The sequence below is a fragment of the Phyllostomus hastatus genome, unplaced genomic scaffold (assembly GCF_019186645.2).
Source record: "Phyllostomus hastatus isolate PE091 unplaced genomic scaffold, TTU_PhHast_1.1 phas_contig_62, whole genome shotgun sequence".
Classification (NCBI taxonomy): domain Eukaryota; kingdom Metazoa; phylum Chordata; class Mammalia; order Chiroptera; family Phyllostomidae; genus Phyllostomus; species Phyllostomus hastatus.
Genome location: NW_025333921.1, coordinates 9,406,388 through 9,432,480, shown reverse-complemented (window position 1 = coordinate 9,432,480; position 26,093 = coordinate 9,406,388). Strand labels below are relative to the sequence as shown.

The following is a 26,093-nucleotide window of genomic DNA, read 5'->3' as shown; positions in this document are numbered from 1 at the left end:
CTGACCTTTTGGTCTGCCAGTCAGGGCTGATCACTTTTTCTTAATTATAGCTCTCATGGTTGGAAAATGTGCAGGCAGAAGAAGTGAGGATAGGGCAGGATCTGAGCTTAATATGAGCCTAATGTCATTCAAATCTCACCTTGCACTCCTAGATAGTGCTGTTCACTGTGGGGTGAGTATAAAGAGAGAGCCTAAGATTTAAAATCAAGGCACTGTGTGGGAAGACTTTGGCTTTTAAGTGGTATGCAGCAGCTGGCTTCAATTGTGGCAGTCCAGCTGGAGCAGATGGTACTGCTGGCATGGGGCCGTGGCTGGGGTTGGCAAGAAAAAGAGTTCATTTTGGGGTCAGAATCAGGTTTGACTGAGACCAAAGCCTGAGTGAGCAGGTGTTGGAAACTGGCCTGCCTGGTTTCAGAAGCCGTAACCCCCATGGCTAAGGCTGAGTAAAAAGACTTTGGGACCTTAAGCCACTAAGGAAACAAAGCTTATCTCCCTGGCAGGGGTGCCACCTCTGCCTTCTTTCCTTCACCCTGCCTGGTCCCGAGTGGATGACCGATTAACCAATGACTAATAAGATTCCTCACAGGAGGGATGACCTAAGACAGGCATGGTCACAAAGGGGTCCTCAGGGAAGGACTTGGGGGGCTATAGAAAAAGGGGGTGATGGACCTTCGCCCCTAGGCTTTGACATAGCCAGAGTCCTCTTTCTGTCTGCAAGAAATCTCCTGATCTCTCAGCTGCCTTACTTTCCCTGCCTGACTTAATCCTGAACCAATGCCAGAGGTGGGTGCTGCTCTGTGATGGAAAGATTGGGTTCCCCGGGGTGATCAGGCCTAAGAAAGAATGCATAAAATCCTGTGAAATCTACTTTGCTAATACCCTCATTAAAATGATAAGGGTCTAAGCATGCAATGAGTTTGTTTCCCCAAAGTTTTATGGCCCTTTAACTCTCTCACCCTGATTCAAAATAAGCTCTCATAGTTCTTTGAATGTTATCTATTGTTTGATCATTACTACCTGACAATGATTGATGAGCCTTAGTTTTACACCCTGTATTCCTATGCAAATTAAACCCAATAAAAGCCCATTGAGGAACAGGCTCCTGGCCCATCTCCTTTGAGAGTTCAGCCACCTTTCCTCCCCAAGCAGATTGTGTCTTGGTAGACTTTTTCTCACCCATGGTAGCCAGGGAGGCCCCTGTTGGCAGAGAACCACCGCCCCCCCCCCCCGCCCCGCCCCTCAAGCAGGAATCTGGTCTTACTAAGAGGAGAGAAGTGTTTTTTCAGGGTGAGGAAAGCCTTTTTAGGAGCTTGTAGACTTGCAGAGACAGCGTAAGATGTTAGAGCAGAATGCATAGGGAGAGGGCAAACTCTCTGGGATTAGAGAAAACTAACGTCAGAATGACAGGTCTTCAGTGCTCAGGCTTTGTGAGAATGTGTTTTGTGATTAGGTAGCATGAGCCCATTCTCCTCCTCACCCCGTATCTGTTTTTTCAGTAAGGGTAAGTTTTGTTCTCCAAGGAAGATCAGGTCCTTTTGCAGTAGGTAACTAGGTGGTAGTGAGGGGTTATGATTTATTTGGGTTTTTATTTTTTGACATTGCTCTTGGAGTAGTGAAGATTAACTAAGGCCTTGGGAACTAAAAAACTGAGGAAGAGCAAGTTTTGATGAGAAACCCTTGGCAAAGTGTGCTACTTTCCCCTGGACCCCAGGAAAAAAAAAAAACCAGCAACTGCACAAATTACCAACACCTTGAATTTCTGTAAGTCCTGGATTTAATTGAATTCAGTTGCATTTAATTATATAAGCTGTAGTCTCCAAATGTTTAGCATGGACTGACCAGCATCCTGGCAGACAGAAACCACAGAAAATTTTGCTTTTTTGTTGCCCATTTTTTTTTGGTCTATTCTCCTTTTCTGAGATAATACAAATGGTCTTGGTAGGTGATAGCAATGTGGGAACTTTGCTTTGTCTGGGAAATGCCACTGGGGCAGTTATTACATTTGGTTCTAAATTTTTAAATGGATATGGGAATGGCATTGATGTTCATGTGTGTTTCACTGATATGTTGAGAAGAGAAATTAGACACCTGAGGGTTGAGGATAGGATTAATTTAATTTAGGTGGTGCCGAATGAACACCACTCATTCTAAGGGGAGACCACTAGGCTGCAGCTGAAGCAGGCAGCCATGTCTCTGTGGTTACCCTCCTGTGGACATTGAGCATAATAAGAGATTGAAGGAGAGAACTATGGGTCCTAATTTCCTCGAGACTTTTATTTCTTCGTATTTGGACTTTAATTTCTCCATGTGAACTTAAAAACAAAAGGTGGGGGTTAGAGGTGTACTAACTTAGATTGCTAAACTCTTTGGTGAAGTGAACCTGTTTTGTTTTTTTCTTTCTCATTGCTTTTAGAGAGAGAGAGAGGAAGGGGGAGAGAGAGAAGGAGAAAAATATTGATGTGAGAGTGCCAACAACTTAATTTAATTTTAATTTATTACTCATTGGATTAGAGCATCCATGTTCACTATTATATATTTAAAGTAATGCTGTAGCTGTGGGCAATGCAGGCAAGGCAGTACCAATGGTTAAGATGAGGCATACCTGTATGTCCCCTATTTTATATTCAACTGCCATAGAAGTAGAGGAAGTACCTTGTTTAAATACAGTGGAAATCCCTGGTATTGATTAAGTCTATGAAAATTTGTCAGTAGATGTATTTCATCATATGATATTCAAGTTAATTCAGAACTTACGTTATATAAGCCCCAAAGCCAGTCAGTGCCCTTTTATCTTTTGGTGCATAAATTCTTTTAATAAATTCTGGATTTCCATTTGGATCAAGTTGTGGACTTTCAGTTTTTTTGTTTGTTAGTTTCCTCTCCCTCTATCCCAACATCTTTCTTTTCCTTTTTTTTGGGGGGGGGGGTGGTGTATGTGTGTGTGTTATTACTGGATATGTTTCAAGGGTGAGGATGGTCCTTGAACCTGCTTATGCTTATAAATTTCTTATCCAGAGAGCATCAAATCAGCATCATCAAGGTTAGGAGCTTTCCCTGTGGCAACACTTATTTTATGGGGTTTAAGACCATAGGTTTAAGTCAGGTTTGACTTAGCCCCTTTGCTGCGCCAAAGAATGCCATGGGTGTTTTTTTCATATAACCCTGAGGATTAGATCTCAGTTATAACAGAGGCATTTAAGAGTCCTGGTGAGCCATTTGCTTTTAGCAGCCAAGGAACTCAGCACACCATGTAAATGGCTGCTTTCCCCCTTCTTCTCGTTCTCCTCCTCCCTCCCACCTCACTTCCTCTTTTACCACCTAACTACTGCTCTTTCGTGAATGACACCAATGGACTTGTATGTTGCACAGGGTATATAATCATTGAGAACTTCATACAGCAGGGACAGTGTTTGTGAGACACAACCAATTGGTTATAGGGTTAGTCTTTCCCCAGAGCCAAGCATCAATCATAGCTCCATTCTAAGACACATAGGTAGGTCTGGGCTGAAACACATGAACCACTCTTTGATACTTGGCATTTAGGGAAAAGAGTACAGTATATTTTTTTCTTTCTTCACCTTCACCTTGGGAGTGTACAGATCACTTGAGGAGCAAAAGTTATGGCAGTGAGAAGAAGGACGGAAGCACTGGGACTATGATTCTCCTCTCCTGTTCACTGATGGCAGGAGAAGCAGCAGCCAGCAGGCTGGTTTTGGCAGTAATACTCTATCTCCTGATTATTCCTTGATTAATAAACCCTCTGGTATTCATGAGAAAAAGAACTAACAGTTTTTGAGATCATGGCAGTCACTGTGCTAAATATTCTTGTTACAGAACACAAGGGGACAAGGGGGGGACAAAGGGCGATATACTATTACCTGAAAGGAACCCCCCAGGTTTGTTGTGTCTGCCACCTTGTAGGGAAGACATTTCTCAATGCCAGAGATTTGTGAAAAGGAAGGGAAATGTTTATTTAATACTATACAGACTTAAAGTAGTGACCTAATGCCTTCATCAAAATCCCAAAGCCCCTTAAAACACCCACAAACACACACAGTCCTTCCTTCCCTCTTTGTCCAGTCTGGGGTACCGTATCTCAGGAAAAGAAATAGAAGTCCATGGCTTAGGCAGCCCTTGGTACTTCTCAATAATCCATCTCAGCTGGTAGGCCTCCTTCGGTTCCTGCCACCATCAGCTGGGTTGCCAGGATCTCTGCTAAGGCCACATGGTGATTCTCTCACAGGGCTGCAGAAGTCCCCACTCTGCTAAAAACTGAATGGTTCTCTCACACGTCCACAGCTGTGTGGCTCTCCTTTCTATTGCCACATCTCCATGATTCTCTGCAGTGCCATAGCCCAGCGGTCCTCTCTCAACGGCTGCTGCGTCTGGGTTTAAATCCCCACGCCAGTCTTCCTCTGCAGCCTCATTTCTGACTCCTCCCACAATTGGCTACACTGCCAGCACTCTCATATCCTTCCAGCTTTACTGGGCTGCCATAGTGAGTCTGGGCAGATGTGGCTGAATGTCCTGGAGCCAATCTTCTCCAAGCTCCACGCAAGTGCTGTAACTTGGGGGACCTGCCCCCCAGTTACGTCTTGGTGGGGAAGTTACTTCCATTCCCCTGGCTCAAAGCATGGCCACAGCCATTTAACATACTTGTGCAACCACTTAAAGGTTATAGATATGTTAAATGACCACACCAGAGGTTAGCTGCAAAGCTATTGCCAATCAAAACAACTCTCAATAGCCCTGCTCCATGTGTCCCTTCCCCCAACCCACACCTGTGGGGGGTGGGGCGGTGAGGACATCCTAATATTTCCTGAACACCTTGAGTTCTGGACCCCATTTCAAATCCCTATTTGGGGCCCCCTTCTTGGCTGCACCCTGTCACATTCTCTCCTTGAGAATGTGTTGAGGTCTGTCCTGCCTGGTCTCAGGAAGCTGTAACCTCCCATGGCTAAGACTGAGTAAGAGGCCTCCAAACCAGGAGACACTAAGGAGACAAAACTTATTTCCCTGGCATGAATGCTGCCTGTTCTTTGCCGGTCCCTAGTGCTTGATCAGTTAGCCAATGATGGGTAAGATTTCCCATGGGGGGAATCATCTAAGACAGGCATGATCACGCGGAGGCCTCAGGGAAGGACTTGGGGGGCTGTGGAAATGAAGGGGTGATGGATATCAACCCCTGCCCCCTCAGCTTTGTCAAAGCCTGAGTCCTTGTTCTTAGTTGGAAGAAATCCAAGTCTCCCGGATGCCTTTGTCTCCTCTGCCCAACTCAGGCCTGCAGAAACAACAGGGGTGGTGCAGTCCAGACCAGAGTCAGTGGACCCCCAGGGTAATCAGACCTGGGACATAGAATATGAAAGATCCTGTAGAATCTGCTTGCTGGAGGATGCTCTTTAATTAGAATATGAAGGCATAGGCAGGAAACGAAACTAAGTTTTTAAGTCCTGTAGTCTTTTTAAATGATAAAACCCCAAAATCTCAACCAAGAATCCCAGCAGGAGATCTGCTAGCCGTTTTCAAAGTTAACTACTTGTTTTATCTTCCAGGCCAAACTGTAATTCAAAAATTGTATCTGTATTCTTAATTAAAGCCTGCTCAGGTGGGAAAATGGGAAGCTCTCCACTAGAGAGAGTGGCCATTTCATACCTATTTCTCCACAGGACTTGGTTGTTCGTGTGTGTTTTTCTCATGTTTCAATGACCATTTGCAGTGATGGATACTACTGGCCAGTATCCATCACAGAATGTAAGCAGACTGGAGAGCTTTCGTATAAAAGATTTAAAAAGAATCTCACATCAGCAATTCCTCTGCAGAGGTCTGGTAGCCTGAGCACAGGCTGGTGAAGGACAGAACTGCTGGCTTTCTGAGGCTTGTTTCTGGAGCAGGGGAGGTGGGAAGTGGCAGATGCGGTGCAGGACACTGATGGCAGCGGGGTCGGGTGGAGGGAGGATGGGAAAGCATCGACAGCGGCAGCAGCAGCAATGATAGTACAATGGCAGTGAGGATGGAAGAAGAGGAATTCTTGTTACAAGGCGCTTTATCCAGAAAGCAGAGCCAGACACTAGAAGGTGGATGAAGGTAGTTTATTTGAGAAGTGATTCTTTGAAGCAGGAGAAAAAGTGTAATGTTTGCTTGAAATGGCGAGGCTGGAAGTGAGCTGTTTGCCACTGTCATGGCTCAAACCAGAGGTGGGCTTTGAGGATGCAATGTGGACACACTGGAGGCATTTACTTTTGTCCAGCCCTCACATAGCTCCTGTTCAAATGTACCTCACGTCAAGACTACTTTTTAAAAAAAATATAGTTTATTGGTTATGCTATTACAGTTGTCACATTTCCCCCCTTCATTCCTCTCTATCCTGAACACCTTCTCCCACCCACATTCCCCCCTTTAAGTTCATGTCCATGTGTCATAAGTACTTTAGCGTCTACATTTCCCATACTATTCTTGCCCTCCTTCTGTCTATTTTCTACCTACCATCTATGCTACTTATTCTCTGTACCTTTTCCACCCCTCTCCTCCTCCCACTCCCCTGTTGTTAACCCTCCATGTGGATCTTCATTTCTTTGGTTCTGTTCCTGTTTTAGTTGTTTGCTTAGTTCATTTTTGTTTTAGTTTTAGGTGTGGTTGTTAATAATTACAAGTTTGCTTTCATTTTACTATACATGCTTTTTATCTTCTTTTCCTTAGATAAGTCCTTTTAACATTTCATAAAATAAGGGCTTGGTGATGATGAACTCCTTTAACTTGACCTTATCTGAGAAGCACTTTATCTGCCCTTCCATTCTAAATGAGAGCTTTGCTGGATAGAGCAATCTTGGATGTAGGTCCTTGCCTTTCATGACTTGGAATACTTCTTTCCAGCCCCTTCTTGCCTGCAAGGTCTCTTTTGAGAAATCAGCTGACAGTCTGATGGGAACTCCTTTGTAGGTAACTGTCTCCTTATCTCTTGCTGCTTCTAGGATCCTCTCCTTCATTTTTATCTTGGCTAATGTAATGCCTTGGTGTGTTCCTCCTTGGGTCTAACTTCTTTGGGATTCTCTGAGCTTCCTGGACTTCCTGGAAGCGTATCTCCTTTGCCAGATTGGGGAAGTTCTCCTTTGTTATTTGTTCAAATAACTTTTCCACTTGTTGTTCTTTCTCTTCTCCTTCTGGTACCCCCTATAATTTGGATGTTGGAACATTTAAAGATGTGCTGGAGGTTCCTAAGCCTCTCCTCATTTTTTTGAGTTCTTGTTTCTTCATTCTTTTCTTATTGGATGTTTCTTCCTTCCTTCTGGTCCACTCCACTGATGTGAGTTCTGATTTCCTTCCCATCACTATTGGTTCCCTGTACATTTTCCTTTATTTCACTTAGCATAGCCTTCATTTTTTCATCCAATTTGCAACCAAATTCAACCAATTCTGTGAGTACCCTGATCACCAGTGTTTTGAACTGTGCATCTGATAGGTTGGCTCTCTCTTCATCACTTAGTTGTACTTTTTCTGGAGCTTTCATCTGTTCTTTCATTTAGGCCATTTTTTGTGTGTGTTGTTGCACCTGTTATGTAGTGCGGGGCAGAGCCTTAGGTATTCACCAGGGCAGGGCAACCCAGTCACTGGGTTGTGACACTGTATGTGGGGCAGGGGTCCGGGAGGGAACAATGACACTTGCTCTGCTCTCTGCTGGATTTCAGTCCCTTCTGCAGCTTCCCCAAAGCAAACTGGACTTTTCTGGTGCTGATTCCTGGGTGGGTGGGTTTGTGTACGTTCTAGGACCCTGTGGGTCTCTCCAAGGAACTCTCCTTTGAGGCTGGGAGTCTCTCCTGGAACCTTAACCCCCCACAGGTGTTTTTAATTGGTGATTTGAGGCTTTATTTCCCTGAGCTGGAACCCTAGGTTGTGAGGTCTGTCTTGCTACCCTGGTTTATTTGTGCATGAATGTGGGACCACCTGGTCCACCAGCTGCCTTGTGCACTGTGCTCCCTTCACAGTCTGCTGCTTCTCTGGGTCTGCCAGCCGCCACTTTGCTGCAAGTCCTCTCTACCTGGCTCCCCAACTTCACCCCTCCTACTGGTCTGGATGAATGTTTGGTCTTTAACTCTGGTTGTTGGACTTCCATACAGTTCAGTTTTCTGTTGGTACTGGTTGTTTTTTTGTTTCTAAATTTTTGTTGTACTTATTATGGTTTTGCAAGGAGGCACAATGTTTCTACCTATGCCTCCATCTTGGCTGGAAGTCTCCAAGGCCACCTTGTCCCTGAATCTTCAGGAGCTAGCTGAATTCAATACCTAAGTAAGACTTACTAGTGGGTTAGAAGAACAAGCATTAGTCCCTGCCATTGCAGTGGGTCACAAGGCCATGATTCTTTTTTTTCCTGTCCTCTACCACTCATTCCAGATTTTTCTTAGTCAGCACTTGGTGGGTGTAGTTTGCTTGTCTGTCAGGGTGATCCAGAAAGACTATCATCCCTGAGGGGTCTGAACTTAAAGTTGTCTTGCTCTTTTCAGGTATGAGTTGTTGCAGTTGCCTGTTAGCTCTGTTGACTGGACATGGAAGCACCAGAAGATGCAGGTGCACATCCCAGATACCAATACACCTCTCTGTGCCCCCATTACTTAGCAGCAATCTTGGTTCCTCATGGTAATTAGAGTTCACTTCCCTTGCAGCATATTTACTTTTCTTGTTATCTGCTGGGCCATGGACATCAGGATATCAAAGTGATCAGGTCTCTATAGTTTCAGATTCAGTGCAGTCCTTGCCATGCCTCCTGGTGGAAATAAACTCTTCTGAGAACCAAGACCCAAGATCAGACAGCCCAGGATGGTGGGAAGGGAAGCACACATTCTGTACACAGAGTCACTGGGAGTGATGGAGAGATGGGCCAATACAACATCCACCTCTGGCTCTGTACCCATATGGTCAGCTTTTGGGTCAGAAACTCTGTATCAGCCATTGGTTGAACTGCGTGTACTGCATCCTGGAGCACAGTGTCCCTGTCTTGTGGAGTATTATCCCTGAATTGGTGCCTCAGCTGACCTTTAATACGCTATTCCAACATTCTATTAGTTAGTTACTTCTGCATGAGTAAAAGCTCACCTAGAACTGTCCCCCAAAGTTGCTGCTGAAATCAGGGGTAGGCTGATGGACTTTTAGTCAGGCATCTGCTTTAGGGGAGAAATGTTAGTATTATTTAAAATGACCAGAGACATTGTGAAGGCTGCCTTAATTTTTGCCTGGGGAAGGGAATTGATCTAGCTTCACAGATCATATATTATTTTCTAGCTTTACTGAGGTGTGATTGACAAATAAAAACTGTATATATTTACAGTTTTTGTAAATTAAGGGATATAATGTGATGTTTTTATATACATAAATGATTGCCACAATCAAGCCAATTAACATATCTGTCGCCTCACATATTTATCATTTGTGTGTGTGTTTAGAACATTTAGGGTCTACTCTTTTAGCAAATTTCAAATATGCAATGCATTATTATTAACTGTAATCACCATGCTGTACATTAAGTTTAAGGACTTATTCCTCTAATAACTGAAAGTTTGTACTCTGACCAACATCTATCTCCTCAATCCCCACCATCTCCCTATCTTTCAGACTGTATTTTGCTATTCTAGTCATTAATGGTGGTTGCCTTCCCAGAAATCTTTTTGTTTATTGTCTCCTCCCTCAATTTCTTTTTACTCACTTATATGTTGATTTTCAAGTTCCATTGTTAACTCACTCACCCTTATATTTTAGGATTCCTGGGAAAATGCATGTCATTTACTTTAAAACACTCTGACCTTTATTTTTGATTCAGAAGCCATTTCTATTTCCTGCCAAGGCAGGAGGTCTTTGAAAAGATTACTCTAGAATTTCACATCCTTTTCATTTTACCTTTATTGTTCTTGCATGTGTTTTAGATTTTCTAACAGTTTATACCATGCTGCATGGTATAGGTTTGTTGCTCTGCCTCCAGATGGCAGTGCAGTACCATCAAAGAAGCTCATAGATTTTTCTGTTCTCTGTGTGCAGCTGGTGTTCTTGCTTCTGTAAAGATGATTTTCACTTTGCCAGTGGGAGTGTCTTCTCCTTTAATTATTTCCTCTTTGACCCAATCCTGAAACATTTGTGAACTGGCATAAAAGTGAAGTTTGCAAAACATCAAGGTAACTACAGGGTGCTGGATTGGGTTCAGGGAACCGCAAAGTCACAGAACCCATTAAACTTGGCATTTTATTTTATTTTTTAAAGTATTTTTATTGACTATGCTATTACAGTTTTTCCAATGCCCCCTTGCCCTCCCTCCACTCTGTCCCCCCAATCCTCCAGCATTCCCCACCCCTTAGTTCATGTCCATGGATTGCACATATAAGTTCTTTGAGTCCTCTGTTTCCTATACCATTTTTTATCTCTTTGTCTATTGTATACCTACAAATTATACTTCTTATTCCCTGTACCTTTCCCCCTTATTTCTCCCTTCTCCCTATCCACTGAAATCCCTCCATGTGATGTTCATTTCTCTGATTCTCTTCCTGTTCTAGTTGTTTGCTGAATTTTTGTTTTTTGTTGTTTTCTTTTCTTTTAGGTTCATTAGTTGATAGTTGTGAGTTTGTTGTCAGGTTACTGTTCATATTTTTTATCTTTTTCTTAGGTAAGTCTCTTTAACATTTCATATAATAATGGCTTAGTGATGTTGAACTCCTTTAACTTGATCTTATCTGGGAAGCACTTTATCTGCCCTTCCATTCTAAATGATAGCTGTGCTGGACAGAGTAATCTTGAATGTAGGTCCTTGCCTTTCATGACTTTATGGATACTTCTTTCGAGCCCCTTCTTGCCTGCAAGATTTCTTTTGAGAAATCAGCTGATAGTCTTATGAGAACTCCTTTGTAGGTAACTGTTTCCTTTTCTCTTGCCTCTTTTAGGATTTTCCCTTTATCTTTAATCTTGGGTAATATAATTATGAAGTGCCTTGGTGTGTTCCTCCTTGGGTCCAACTTCTTTGGGACTCTCTGGGCTTCCTTGACTTCCTAGAAGTGTATTTCCTTTGCCAGATTGGGGAAGTTTTCCTTTATATTTGTTCAAATTAGTTTTCAATTTCTTGCTATTGTTCTCCTTCTGGCACCCTTATAATTTGGATATTGGAATGTTTCAGGTTGTCCCAGTTCCTAAGTCTCTCTTCATTTTTTTGAATTCTTATTTTTTTCCTTTTCTTCTGGATGGATGATTATTTCATTTTTTTAAATATACTTTATTGATTATTGTTGGGAACTGCCCTGTTTGGTTTCAGGAGCTGTAACCCCTCATGTCTAAGGCTGAGTGAGAGACCTCCAAACCAGGAGACACTAAGGAGACAAAGCTTATCTCCCTGGCAGGAGTGCTGCCTGCTCCTTACCTGGCCCCCATTGGTTGGTCGGTTAGCCAATGATGGGTAACATTCCTCAGAAGAGGATGGACCCAAGCCAGGCACGCCACGTGGGAAGGCCCTCAGGGAAGGATTCGGGAGGCTGTGAAAAATGAGGGTGATCGACCCTCACCCCTCGGCTTTGACAAAGCCTGAGTCCTCATTCAGCCTTCGAGAAGTCTCAAACCTCTTGGCTGCCTTGTCTCCTCTGCCTGACTCAAGCCTGTAACAATGACAAGGGGCGGTACAGCCCTATGCTGGAAAGTGGTGGGATTCCCATGGTAATCAGGCCTGAAACAAAAAGGATATATAAAATCCTGTGAAACCTGCTTTGCTGAGGATGCTCTTAATTAGATTATGAAGGCCCAGGCAGGAAATGAATTTAGCCCCTTAAGTTCTGTAGTTTTTTAGGTGATAAGACCCCAACTCAGTGTGAGACCTTTTTAGCTCTTTGAACGTTATCTATTTGTTTGATCCTTACTGCCTGACAATGATTAATAAACTTTACCTGTATTCCTGTGCAATTGAAAAGCCAATAAAAACCCTGTGAAGGAAGGATTGGGGTGCTCTCCTTTGAGAGAGTGGCTAGGCCACTCCGAGGCACCCTTCCCTTCAGAGGATAGCCAGGCTGTCCCTTTTCGTCCACAGGACTCGGTAGTTCATGTGAATGTCTCATGTCTCATCCATGATGCCGTGGATACTGCAGGCGGTGTCTGCATCAGATTATGCTATTACAGTTGTCACATTTCGCCCCTTTCACTCCCCTTCACCCTGCACACCCTCTCCCACTCACATTCCCTCCCTTTAGTTCATGTCCATGTGTCATACTTATAAGTACTTTAGCTTCTACATTTCCCATACTATTCTTGCTCTCCCCCTATTTTCTACCTATCATCTATGCTACTTATTCTCTGTACCTTTTCCACCCCTCTCCTCCTCCCACTCCCCTGTTGTTAACCCTCCATGTGGATCTTCATTTCTGTGGTTCTGTTCCTGTTTTAGTTGTTTGCTTAGTTCATTTTTGTTTTAGTTTTAGGTGTGGTTGTTAATAATTACAAGTTTGCTTTCATTTTACTATACGTGCTTTTTATCTTCTTTTCCTTAGATAAGTCCTTTTAACATTTCATAAAATAAGGGCTTGGTGATGATGAACTCCTTTAACTTGACCTTATCTGAGAAGCACTTTATCTGCCCTTCCATTCTAAATGAGAGCTTTGCTGGATAGAGCAATCTTGGATGTAGGTCCTTGCCTTTCATGACTTAGAATACTTCTTTCCAGCCCCTTCTTGCCTGCAAGGTCTCTTTTGAGAAATCAGCTGACAGTCTGATGGGAACTCCTTTGTAGGTTACTGCCTCCTTATCTCTTGCTGCTTCTAGGATCCTCTCCTTCATTTTTATCTTGGCTAATGTAATGCCTTGGTGTGTTCCTCCTTGGGTCTAACTTCTTTGGGATTCTCTGAGCTTCCTGGACTTCCTGGAAGTGTATCTCCTTTGCCAGATTGGGGAAGTTCTCCTTTGTTATTTGTTCAAATAACTTTTCCACTTGTTGTTCTTTCTCTTCTCCTTCTGGTACCCCTATAATTTGGATGTTGGAACATTTAAAGATGTGCTGGAGGTTCCTAAGCCTCTCCTCATTTTTTTGAGTTCTTGTTTCTTCATTCTTTTCTTATTGGATGTTTCTTCCTTCCTTCTGGTCCACTCCACTGATGTGAGTTCTGATTTCCTTCCCATCACTATTGGTTCCCTGTACATTTTCCTTTATTTCACTTAGCATAGCCTTCATTTTTTCATCCAATTTGCAACCAAATTCAACCAATTCTGTGAGTACCCTGATCACCAGTGTTTTGAACTGTGCATCTGATAGGTTGGCTCTCTCTTCATCACTTCATCACTTCATCACTTCATCACTTGTATTTGTTCTGGAGCATTGATCTGTTCTTTTGTTTGCACCTTTTTTTTTTCTTGACTAGCCTATTACGTATCGGGGTGCGGAGCCTTAGGTATTCACAAAGGCGGGGCAACCCATGTTGCTGTGTAGTGATGCTGTTTGTGGGGAAGGGGTCCGGGAGGGAACAATGGCGCTTGCTCTGCTCTCTGCTGGACTTCATTCCCTTCTACAGCTTCCCCCAAGCAAACTGGGCCCTTCTGGTGCTGATTCCCTTGTGGATGGGCTTGTGTACATTTTAGGATCCTGTGGGTCTCTCCAACAAACTCTCCTTTGAGGCTGGGCATCAGATCAGGTCTCTCCCGGCACCTCAACCCCCACGGGTGTTTTTAATCGGTGATTTGAGGCTTTATTTCCCTGTGCTGGAGCCCTGGATTGCACAGTCTGTCTCATTTCCCAGTTTTGCCTGGTTTATCTTTGTGCAAATGTGGGACTGCCTGGTCCACCAGCCGCCTTGCATGCCAAGCCTGTCCATAGTCTGCCGCCTTGCTGGGTTTGCCCATTGCCACCTCTCACCTGGGGTCTGCCAGCTGCCACCTGCACACCTGGGGTCTGCCATCCATTGCTTTTTTGCCTCGACCCCTCTCTGCTCGGCCACCTGACTCTGCCTCTGGTCTGGGTGAATATGTCTGTTTTAACTCCTTGGTTGTCGAACTTTCATACAGTTCAATTTTCTGTCAGTACTGGTTATCTCTTTGTTTCTAAATTTTTGTTGTTCTTATTTTGGTTGTGCGAGGAGGCACAGTGTGTCTACCTACACCTCCATTTCGGCTGGATGTCTCCTGGATGATTATTTCTTTCTTTTGTTCCAAATCATTGATTTGAGTCCTGGTTTCCTTCCTGTCACTGTTGGTTCCCTGAATATTCTGTTTTATTTTACTTTGGGTATCTTTCATTTGCTCTTTCATTTTGTGACCAAGATCAGTCAGTCCTGTGAGCATTTTGATTACCAGGGCTTTGAACTCTCCATCATATAGGTTAGCTATCTCCTCATCACTTAGCTCTCTTTCTGGAGTTTTGCTCTGTTCTTCCATTTGGGCCCTATTTCTTTGTTTCAGTGAACCTGTTAAGTTGTGAGGGGGTGGGGACTTAGGTATTCACCTGTGCAGGGCCACCCTCCTTTCTGTGCTGCAGCACTACCTGTGGGGGAGGGGCCAGAGAGGGAACAATGCAACTCCCCTGCTTGGCTCTAGGCCCACTTTCCAATGAAGTCTTGTGTGAGACTGGGAGTTCCTCCCACTGTAGCAACCTCCGTTATAGTCCACAGTCAGCTGTGAGTCTCAGTTTCCCATTCATCCAGCCTCACCGTGGGTTCTCTCTGTCTGCTTATCTTACAGGTCTGGTTGTTCTGGTTGATTTTTTTCTTTAATTTCTTGGTTGTTGGAGTTCCACACACTTTGATTTTCTGGTGCTTTTGGTTGTTTATTGTTTTTAGATTGGTTGTTATCCTCCTTTTGATTGTGTGAGGAAGAGAAGGGTTTCTACCTGTGCCTCCATTTGGCCACAACCTAGACTTGGCATTTTAATGATAACAAAAATAAGGATAGCTTACAACACGAAGAATTCCTGGTCATACTGACATGTTATTAGGGTACCTACTACAGAAATTGAGTGCTGTATAGCACTTCCAATTTAGCATCACACATCTCAATATTCACAATCCATAGGTAGCATTTATTGTTATTTCTCAATTAGCACAAATAATTACTCACCATCACCATTTCAATGTTTTGCTATTATGGGTAATTTTATTACAGAGGCAGGTTCAAGAAGGTGTTAGTCTATTTGCCATCCCTTTCCTCTTTCCTGCCATTTAAACCTCCAGACATGTGCCTGTGACCCTTTGTCTCTGTCAGTGAGTTTGATTCCCTTATGAGCTAGTTAACTTTGCTTCTTTCCATGCCTTCAGCCTGGACCCTTAACACTAGCCAGGCTCTTTGAAAATGTATTACCGTGGCCTTGAGGGGGATATGGAGTGGGAAAATGTATTCTCAGTGCAAATCCTTCATTACCAGCAAAGAGTCAAGCCAGTCTCTCCAGCAAGGCTTTACTGCTGTTAGCAGGGTGATGGATGGGCTGAATGCTTGAAAGGTTATGGATTGTCACTTGAATCACTGTATGTTCCTTAGCATTCCCCTGCTACCATTCCAGTTCAGGGATTATTGCTTACGCTTCCATGATACTTTTCTGGCCTTAAGCTCTCCCTTGCACAGCTTTGTGTCTCTTTGTAACTCACAATTCTTCAGTAACTCCCCACTACCAAATGAACAGCCCAATTTCTCTAGCTACCCCTTGTGATGTAGCCTCAAGACACTGTCAGTTTTTCTCCACAATACTGTGTTCCCCAGAAACCTGGACTACTCAGTGTTACCTGATGAAATGGAATGATGTTCAGTCTCTGCCCTTTTGCTCACACAGTTCCTGTCTCTGGAATATGCATTTTCCCACCTCCATTTCACTGCTGAGATGTTAGCAATTCTTCAGAACCTGGCTGATATTTAACCTCTGCTGAGACACAGTCCTCTGTACTCCATACTGGAAGCAATTTTCTGTTTCTGCACCATCCATAATGCTTTGTTTTTGTCACTTTTATGGCATTTGTAGTATCTTTTATTACAGTTATGTATTCATATGTCTTGTCCTTCCTGCTGGAGTGCAGGCTTCTTAAAAAAGACAGGGATTTTATCATATTCATCTTTTTATTTTTCTTAATACCAAGGACATAATAGACCAGTGATCACTTTGAGACATAATGTGTACATAAAATCCCATTTTTGTAACAGTATATGTATGTACTTAACTGGTGAAATGGCAGTTTTCCTGTTGTCATAGAATTCTGGCTAACTCCTCAAAGCTGCCACACTGGACAAAAAGTACCACCACATTTTTAGAAGAGATGCTAGGTTACATGCCAGTACACTTGTGAGATATTGGACCAGACTGGCCCAGTATCCATCAGCAGCAGCAGCCTGTTTAAGTAAAGCCTGAACATTTATTGAGAGGATTCTTTGATGGGAGTTTGTAGTAAATGGGTCTTTGAGTCTTCTCCACAAGTCAAATGGAGAGGATCATAAGAGGAACCCTTGATGAGGTCAAGGGGTACTTGTATGAAGGGGAGGCTGCATTTTGCTCCTCTGCTGGATGTTTGTTGAACAGAACAAGTGTATAGATGTGGCACATGAGAGATTTAATGGATACCTGTGCCCAGGACTTTAGGGACAAATATAAGGAAGATTGAAATTGATGACTGCCTCTCACTTGGACACTTCTGACTTTGGAAGGCTGCCTGAGATATGGCAGAAATGGGAATAGGTTGGGACAGAGATTTGTGAATTCTGTGAGCCATGTAGACACTAAAGATGGTGTTAATGGTCTTTATAAAGTGTCTTATCCAAGAGGGCTGCTTGCTTTGGGAAAGAGCTTCAGTAGAAAGAAGCTGTGGATGAACCTCAGAAGGCAGGTACTAGGGGAGTGTTTGTATCCTGGAGAACATCATTGGTGTCTGGATGTTACAGGTGGAGGTGCCATGGAGGTGCACAGGTGTCTGTGCACCTCCAATAAAGATGAAATAAATGCTCTTTACCCTATGAGAGAGAACTAGAATTTGATTGCGTAATTGACACAGGGCAACAGCTGAGTAAAAAGGCCTTGTCTTCTCATCCCTTTTGCTAGTCGGACCCAGACTCCTGTCTGAGCCAGAAGAAGAAGGGAGGAAGTGAAACAAGGAATGTGAAAAAACAAGTCTCCTTCCTTTGGCTCCTGGCCCCCATAGGTCTCTAATCCTTACATTATTTCTGAAGTGGGGAAGAGGATAAGCTCTTCCTCTGTAGCTGAAAGTGACTTGCAAAGCAGTGGGTTCCACTCATGTGGGGGAGGAGAAGGGAGAGCTGACAGATTCAATCTGAAGGAGGTAGTAAAAAAAGAGCTTTCCTGTTTGCACACTGCCATTTAACCCATTAAATAAAACAGACACATCTGTCTATGTATCTATCCACCTATCTATTGTGGGATTATATTTACATTTTTTAAATTTTTGCTTCTCTAAATTTTCTAGTTTTTTAAAAAATAAATGTGTCTTATATAAAAATATAAAAATAATCTCATTGTAATAGACAATTCAAAAAAATCAAAGTTTCAGAAGAAAATAAAATTACTCACAATTTACCTGTCCACATACAACTGTTGATATTTTTACTTATAGTATATTTTCTATCCACATAGTTATTTTTAAAACATAATTGTAATAATAGTATTTATGTAATTTTGTGTTTGTCTATTTAATGTAGCACTCACCTATGACTTTAGATATTTTGGAAAATGTGGAAGACAAATTGTAGAGGAAATAGAATGCATTTAACCTATCTGTATTGCTGGACATTTGGGTTGGAAAGTGCTTCAGGAGTTTGACCAGTGTGAGGAGCCTGTGCATTCCAATCCATCCCAGTTCCTGCACCAGGTTGTATCAGCATTAGCGTTGGGTGTGTCAAAGGCCGGACAGGCCCAAAGATCTCTGAATTTGGCAGATACATTGCTGAAAAAGCTTTGATTGTTACAGTAGACCAGAAGAGGGAAAGAAGGTGGGTAAAAATATTTCATAAAGTAAAAAGTATTTTGATAAGGAAAATTATTTATACTATTGAATAAAGCTGAGTTAGAAATTAATATATTATGATTGCATACCAACTTGTAGTTCAAGTAGAGCTTTCATAAATAATTTCTCTCTCATTTTTATAACATTTCAGAATAGCTGCTTATGGTAGAAATGAGCAAGAACTTTTATCTTTCTTTCAATTATTTCATGCAGAAGTAATATGTCATTGCTCAGAGTCACACAGCCAATAAATGACAGCTAGGATTTGAACTCGTGTCTTATGTCTTCCAAATATGAGTGCATTTTTCACAACTTGCTGCCTCAGTTGAACACTGTAAAAATCACTAGTTCCTCAATATTTCACCAGTTTATCTCCCCAAGAATGACACTACCAAAGAGAGGAATTCTATGTAGTTATGAGCACAAACTGGAGACCATGTAACATTTTCCATCTCCAATTTCTAGCTATATTCCTCAATAGTTTAACTATTTTGTGACAGAATGTCATCTAGCAAATTAGAGCTTTTTGTAATTCTATTACTGTTAAACAGTTTATAAAAGGAGGTATACCAGATGATTGGTTGTCTTATCCAAAATTTGAAAGTCCTCCCTCTTCCCATTCTCACTGTTTATTTTAGGAAATCAATGGTATATACAACTAAAATTAGATTTCAAAGGTATTTTGAGATTTAGGAGAGATCAATTGGAAGGAAGATAGTGACCCTGGTTACTGACATGTAACTCAGAATACTTAAAAATAAACTCCAGTTTTTATAGTTCCCAGATCAGAGCTGTTTCTATTATGATACACTGAGATTCTGGGTCAGTGTTGTATATGTGAGGGACACATCTGTTCCAATCAGGGCAGCATGGCAATTTCTGGGCTTTTACAGCCACCCTCGAACCTAGACAGTGTGTATGGCATAAAGACCCTTGGGACACCCCTAATGACTTAAGATAGTACAGTTTGGTGAAGGATCTCTGGATGGTGAAATCTAGACATCTGGTCTTATTAGCTTCCATATTGTACCAGTGCCTTTACACTTGTTGTTCTCTTTTCCTGGAATGCTCTTCCCCCGGGTATGTCTTGTCCCCTGGTTTCATTTACTTCTTAGGGAAACCACTCTTGACCTCTTATCAAATGTGGCACTTCCTGTCTTTTTTCACTTTCTACCCCCATGTTCTAGATTTTTCCTAGTTCTTATCATCATCTACCATTACATTCTTTCTTGTCCTCATGATAGTATGACAAATGCAAGCTCCACGAGGGCAGGGACTTTGTGTCGAATCAGCCTGATTATCATTTAGAACAGGAACTGGTACACAGGAACCAATCAACTTTTCTTGAATGAAAAAAAAAAACCCCTTTAGTAGTAGTTGTGTATTTAGAATCATGTTTCAAAGATGACTAGTTTAAATAATCTTATGTATCATCATAATAAAACATAATGTTATTTATATAATAAATATAATGTATGCATAATATTATAGTCTTTCTGCCAAAAATTTTCCCCATTTAAATGCTTTATTTGAGAGGTTAAATTTGAAACATGATTTAAAAAATTGAATAAATTTATTTTTTAAAGGGAATTGATAAATCTCACTCTTGCAACATGCATTTTTAAAGATTCAAGTATTGTTTAAACCCTCATTACTGCTGAAAATATTTGCATGTGAGAGATGAAATAAAAGTGCAAGACTGCTTGTTAAGCTACTTGTTATCTTCTGAGGATTGCTTCTCTAATACCAGCTAGCTTCATGCATCTAAGTTTAATGTTGAACCTAATATAAAACTGAATTCAGAGAGATATCTTACTGTTAAAGTCTTAAATCATTACTTTAGTCCAGGGTTTCCCAATTTGCCTCATCATTGGAATTACTGGGAACACTTGCCACAAATAAAGCCCGCCCCTTCCCCAATCAGAATCACTGCACAGGAAGGTCTAGGAAACTGTATTTTTCACCTAGTGATGCTTTTTATCATTAGAAAATTTTGAGAAATTGCTTCATACCAATGATTCTTATCTTAAGTACAACTGGGGAACTTATAAATGTGTGTTTGTGAATTCTGTCCTCAAGTACCTAGATTTTAGAAGATGTGAGTGGTCTATTAACTACCCCTGAAAAAACAAGGGCTCAGGAGGGTCAGTGTCAAGGATCTGGCTCAGCAGAATGAGGCCTATGGTCATCAGTGATTGACAGCTTATCTTCTTTAGAAATCCTGGAGGGCAGGCAAATGGTGAAAAGACAGAATAGGAAAGAGCCTTAAGCCAGGAATCATGGCATATTAACTTTCAGAGCTTGAGAGTAAGAGCCTAATTTTAACATGGAGTCCATCTGAACCAAGTTGCAATTTGTATGCCTGCTGAGATAGTGGACACTTGTGGGTCTGGATTTGTGGGAAGAGCAGCAGGATAATTCCAACTGATTAGGAAATGAAATAAGTATAATGGCAAGGAGGTGGTGATACTGCTTGAGGAAAGAGGCAGGAAGCTTTAGCTGCCAGTGGTTTCCAATAACCTAGATTTCCTTTGTCTCAAAATTCCTTCCTTTATGTATCATCAAAGAGTGATCTTCAGATAATGTAGGTTTCTGGGCCCTATGTTAGATTTATGGATTAGAAATCTGTAGGTGCGATACCAGGGAATTGCATTATTAAAAAGTCCATAATGATTTTTATACATACTGAAGCTTAAAAATCATGACCTTATCCAAAGTTCTGAAGCAGAAATATGTCTAGGTAGGCATATGTCTAGATAGGTAAAAATGCAAGCCCACTGGGAAGGATAATACATGAAATAGATTATCAGACATTCAATGAATTAGCTCTCTGGAGGAAAAAGGAGCTGAGATAATAATGTGGGGGTGGAGGAAGAACAAGTAAATCAAAGCAAAGGCAAAAAATCTCTCCTAGTTGGGTCTGAGTTGGTTTTCCATTTATGTGGGGGAGAAGTATTCAGAGGGATAGGAAAACTGGGGCCTTTGCAGATGAGTCAAGTAGCACCTTCAACAGAGAAACATACTGGTGTGGCTGGTGCAGAGCAACAGGGCATTTCTCTTATAAAATGAAGAGATGTTTTATGGGAGAGTATAATTGCTCTCCCTGAAAACTTAGGGCTGTACTCCAGTGTTTTTCAGTTTTTTAATAATTGTTACAGTTCTATTACTTATTCCTTTAACGACCCCTGTCTTTATTTTGCTTGCAGGCTTAAAGGGTGCTTTGGTTCTAGTGACTAGTTCTTTTAAAAGAAGTATTCTAGAAGAAAGAAAGGATTTTGAAATGAAACTCCCATAGTTCATAGATAATTTCTGTGGGAATATGCAGTGATCCTCTTTTCCACTTCTACCCTTATAAAACAATCATTGGATTTCAATTTTTGTCCTTTTAAAAGGACCCAACATTTGGAGCAATGACTCACCCTTCTCAATGTAAATTATTAAACTGGCATTTTGGGTTAAGAATAACTGTTGTGAGTTTGACATCTAGTGGGCATGAGTGATCTTCTAGGGACTCATGACTTTTGGGTAACCTGATAAAATTGAATTTATTAACTTGCAAAACAAAGAATTAATTTCTTCTGATCTTACCAAGATGTAGATGTCCTGTGTCAGAACATCTACCTATCAGGTTGAGGAGGACAGTATATTAGTTACCTATTGCTGTATAACAAATTACACCAAAACTTTGGTTCTTTAAGCAGTAAACATGTATTGTTTATTGTGGCTCAGAAATTCAGTAGTAGCTTTAGCTAGATGATTCTTGCATAGGGTCTTTTATGAAGTTGCAGACTTTATGGGAGTTGGAGGATTTGCATACAAAGTGGTTGGTTCATGTGACTGGCAAGTTGGACCTGGCTTATGGTGGTAGGCCTTAATCCTTCCTGTATGAGACCTTTCAACACTCAGGGCTTCTTGAATGTCTTCATGACATGGTAATTGGCATCCTGCATGGTTGGTAATCAAGATAGGACAAGGCTGAAGTGACAATGTCTTTTATTTCTGCAGTTGTTGTCACACAGGCTAGCCATGATTCAGTGTGGGAAAAGAACATGTAAAGGCATAGGTATAAGAAGTACCAGGAGGCAGTGATTACTGGAGGATTCTTAGAAAGCTGGCTATTTCAATACCAATACCACAACATCACAAACACACTATTCATCACGTATTTATGTGCTTTATGCTTCTTTAAATTAAAATATAATTAAGTTATAATTTGTCAGTCTCCATCTTTTAAGTAAAAATATCATTTGCTTTTGGTTTTCCTTGGGAATGGAAACCAGATGAGCAGTCTTTGGAACAAGAAAAAAATCATAATTTCTTTCTTATTTAAAAACATTCTGTGACTATATACTACATTTAGGTTTGGTTTAAAGTCTCTGGTTGTGTGTCTTTGCATGTAGCACTTTTCATTTTGTTCTTTGGCTAGCAGTGAAACTCCATGGATATAAATATCATAAGGAATATTTTTCAAGATTTCATGTAGAGCAATTTTTAGACCTATTAATGCAATTTATGTTTATGCATGTCTTCTCAAGTTTTCAAGTAAGAATATTTATGTAGTGTTATTCCTACACTTTCAGAAATGTATTATAGAAATTATTATCATTGAAGAATTTATTGTTTTTCTGACAGTAACATCTTTGCTGCATCATTCTTAGAGGAAATTTTCTTGACAGCAGGATTTGTGTTCTATGTCTAGAAATAGTCATAAAATATATCCATTTCTCTGAAAATCTCAAAGGAAGAGTTGCTGTGATAAAATTTTTTACACAAATATCTCACATTTCCAGCTTTGACAGCAGCTCCACAATTCTATGGGGAAAAATTGAATATGTACATACATGTAAGAACAAAATACCTTGAATATATGAATAGTAACTTCTATTTCAAGAAGAGAAGAGAAAAAATATTTATCCTAAATTTTATTTTCTAGCTTTATAAACACTTGTACTAAAAAGATAACTCTCTCACTGACCACTTACAGGTAGCAAAGAACAGTGATCCCTTAATTATTAGTCTACATGCTTGCCAACTCAGACTTTATAAATGCTATTAGGTGAGGTGAGAGAGCGATGGTTTAGGGACATGTTGTGAATCTAGGAGAATGTCTCTTTAAGCCAGAAGGTAAATTGTTGGAGGCCCAAGGTCTTATGGACAATAGGATGCTTATGAGATATTAGGCAAAAAGATGAATTGGAGAAAAAGTACTAAAAAATTTAGATTGTAGTTATATCACTGTGATTCTTTGGGCCATCTAGTTGGTAATCATGACCTGTATAAAAAATTAAATGGGCAGGCAGTGGAAAGGAGAGGGAAGTGTTTGATATGGAATTGGACCAGTCGCTCCTGGTAGAACAAGAATGGCAGAGCCACATGTGGAGATGAATCAAAGTAAAGCAGTGTGGAGGGTGTGGAGCAGGGTGGTCCCTTGAAATGCTGCATGTGATGCTGTGATATCTTTTGATTGAGCATCTTTTGAACATTATGGCATCAAAGGAGATGGAGTACAGAACAAAAATCCCTGTCCACACTGAATTTGCAGGAAGGCTATAGAGATGGACTAGAAGCTGGCAAAGCAGTTACTCTTCAACAAGGCTTCAATCAGACCTCTGGCCAAGATGGAAGCATAGGTAGACACACTGTGCCACCTTGCACAACCAAAATAAAGACAACAAAAATTTAGAAGCAAAAAACAAACAGAACTGACAGAAAATTGAATTGTATGGAAGTCCAACAACCAAGGAGTTAAAATAGACACATTCATCCAGATTGGCAGGAGGGGTAGAATTGGGGAGCTGGGATAGAGAGGGCTCATGTGACAGGGAGGCTGGCAGACCCCAGGCACTCAAGGCAGCAGTAGGCAGACCCAACGAGGCAGTGGATTGTGGAGGGGTGTGGTGCACAAGGTGGTTGGCAGACCTGGCAGTCCCATATTTGCATGCAGATAAACCAGGTGAAACTGGGGAACGAGATAGACTATGCAACCCAGGGTTCCAGCACAGGAAAATAAGGCCTCAAAACACTGATTGAAAACACCAATGGGGGTTGAGGTGCTGGGAGAAACTCCCAGCCTCACAAAAGAGTTCATTGGAGAGACCCACAGGGTCCCAGGATATAAACAAATGCACCCACCTGGGAATTAACACCAGAAGGGCCCAAATTGCTTGTGGGTATCAGGGGAAGTGGCTGAAATCCAGCAGAGAGCAGAGCAAGCACCATTGTTCCCTCTCAGACCCATGCCCCACATACAGTGTCATAACCCAGCAACTGGTTTGCCTTGTCCTGCTGAATACCTAAGGCTCCTCCCCTCACTACATAACAGGTGCAACAACACACACAAAAAAGTGGCCCAAATGAAAGATCAAAGCTCCAGAAAAAATACAACTAAGTGATGAAGAGATAGCGAACCTATCAGATGCACAGTTCAAAACATTGGTGATCAGGGTACTCACAGAATTGGTTGAATTTGGTTGCAAATTGGATGAAAAAATGAAGGCTATGCTAAGTGAAATAAAGGAAAATGCACAGGGAACCAACAGTGATGGGAAGGAAAACAGGACTCAAATCAATGGTTTGGAGCAGAAGGAAGAAAGAAACATCCAATCAGAAAAGAATGAAGAAATAAGAATTCAAAAAAATGAGGAGAGGCTTAGGAACCTCCAGCACATCTTTAAACATTCCAACATCTGAATTATAGGAGTACCAGAAGGAGAAGAGAAAGAACAACAAGTGGAAAAGTTATTTGAACAAATAACAAAGGAGAACTTCCCCAATCTGGCTAAGGAAATAGACTTCCAGGAAGTCCAGGAAGCTCAAAGAGTCCCAAAGAAGTTGGACCCAAGGAGGAACACACCAAGGCATTACATTAGCCAAGATAAAAATGAGGGAGAGAACCCTAGAAGCAGCAAGAGATAAGGAGACAGTTACCTACAAAGGAGTTCCCATCAGACTGTCAGCTGATTTCTCAAAAGAGACCTTGCAGGCAAGAAGGGGCTGGAAAGAAGTATTCCAAGTTATGAAAGGCAAGGACCTACATCCAAGATTGCTCTATCCAGCAAGGCTTTCACTTAGAATGGAAGGGCAGACAAAGTGCTTTCCAGATAAGGTCAAGTCAAAGGAATTCATCATCACCAAACCCTTTTTATATGAAATGTTAAAGGGATGTATCTAAGAAAAAGAAGATAAAAAACATGTACAGTAAAATGACAGCAAACTCACAATTATTAACAAGCACACCTAAAACAAAAACAAGAACATAAACAAAAACAAACTAAGCAAACAATTAGAACAGAAACAGAATCACAGAAATGGAAAATCACATGGAGAGTTATGAATAGGGGAGTGGGAAGCGGATAGAGGGGGAAAAGTTACAGAGAGTAATTAGTGTAGAAGGTAGGTAGAAAATAGACAGGGGGAGGGTAAGAATAGTGTGGGAAATGTAGAAGCCAAAGAACTTATAAGTATGACACATGGACATGAACTAAAGGGGGGGAATGTGAGTGGGAGGTGATGTGCAGGGTTGATGGGAGTGAAAGGGGAAAATGTGACAACTGTAATAACATAATAAATATATAAAAATATATGTAAATACATGTAATATATGAAATACATAAAAAAACAAAAACAAGCCTTCAATCAAGGTTATAAGAAGGTGCAGAAGTCATTATGAAGTATGGATAACTCAGAGGAACTTTGAGTGCTTTGCTCTCCTGGTGTCACCATGATAATAGTTCAGCTTTGATCAGTAAAATAAATAATCTTCTGGATGCAGTTGACCAGTGCGAAGAGCATGTGCTCAAACATCTGAAATCAATCACCCCACAGCCCCATGTTGTCCATTTATTGGACTCCATTCAGGATATGGACCTTTGTCATGTAGTTCCAGCTGAGAAAAAGACGTATGAAGCTAAAAATGAAAGACACTGTGAAAATAATGCTGAGTTTAACAAAAATTGTAGGAAGAGTCTTAGCAGGGTAGATTGTTCATTTTCAGAATGTTGTGCAATGGAGAAGCATGCACATTTTGAAAACCCAAGCCTCACTTGGATTTTAGGACAGCCATTTTAGTAAAACAGCTGGGAGTATCAGTAGACATATTACAGTACCTCGAGCACTTTGAAATTATCTTCTTTTGTAATGAAAATAATGTTCAGAACATTCCTTAG

General features: G+C 41.3%; 1 pseudogene; it reads left to right on the top strand.

Annotated features, from left to right (window-relative positions):
• Positions 1-243: 243 nt before the first annotated feature.
• Positions 244-26,093, top strand: LOC123825141 (annotated as a pseudogene).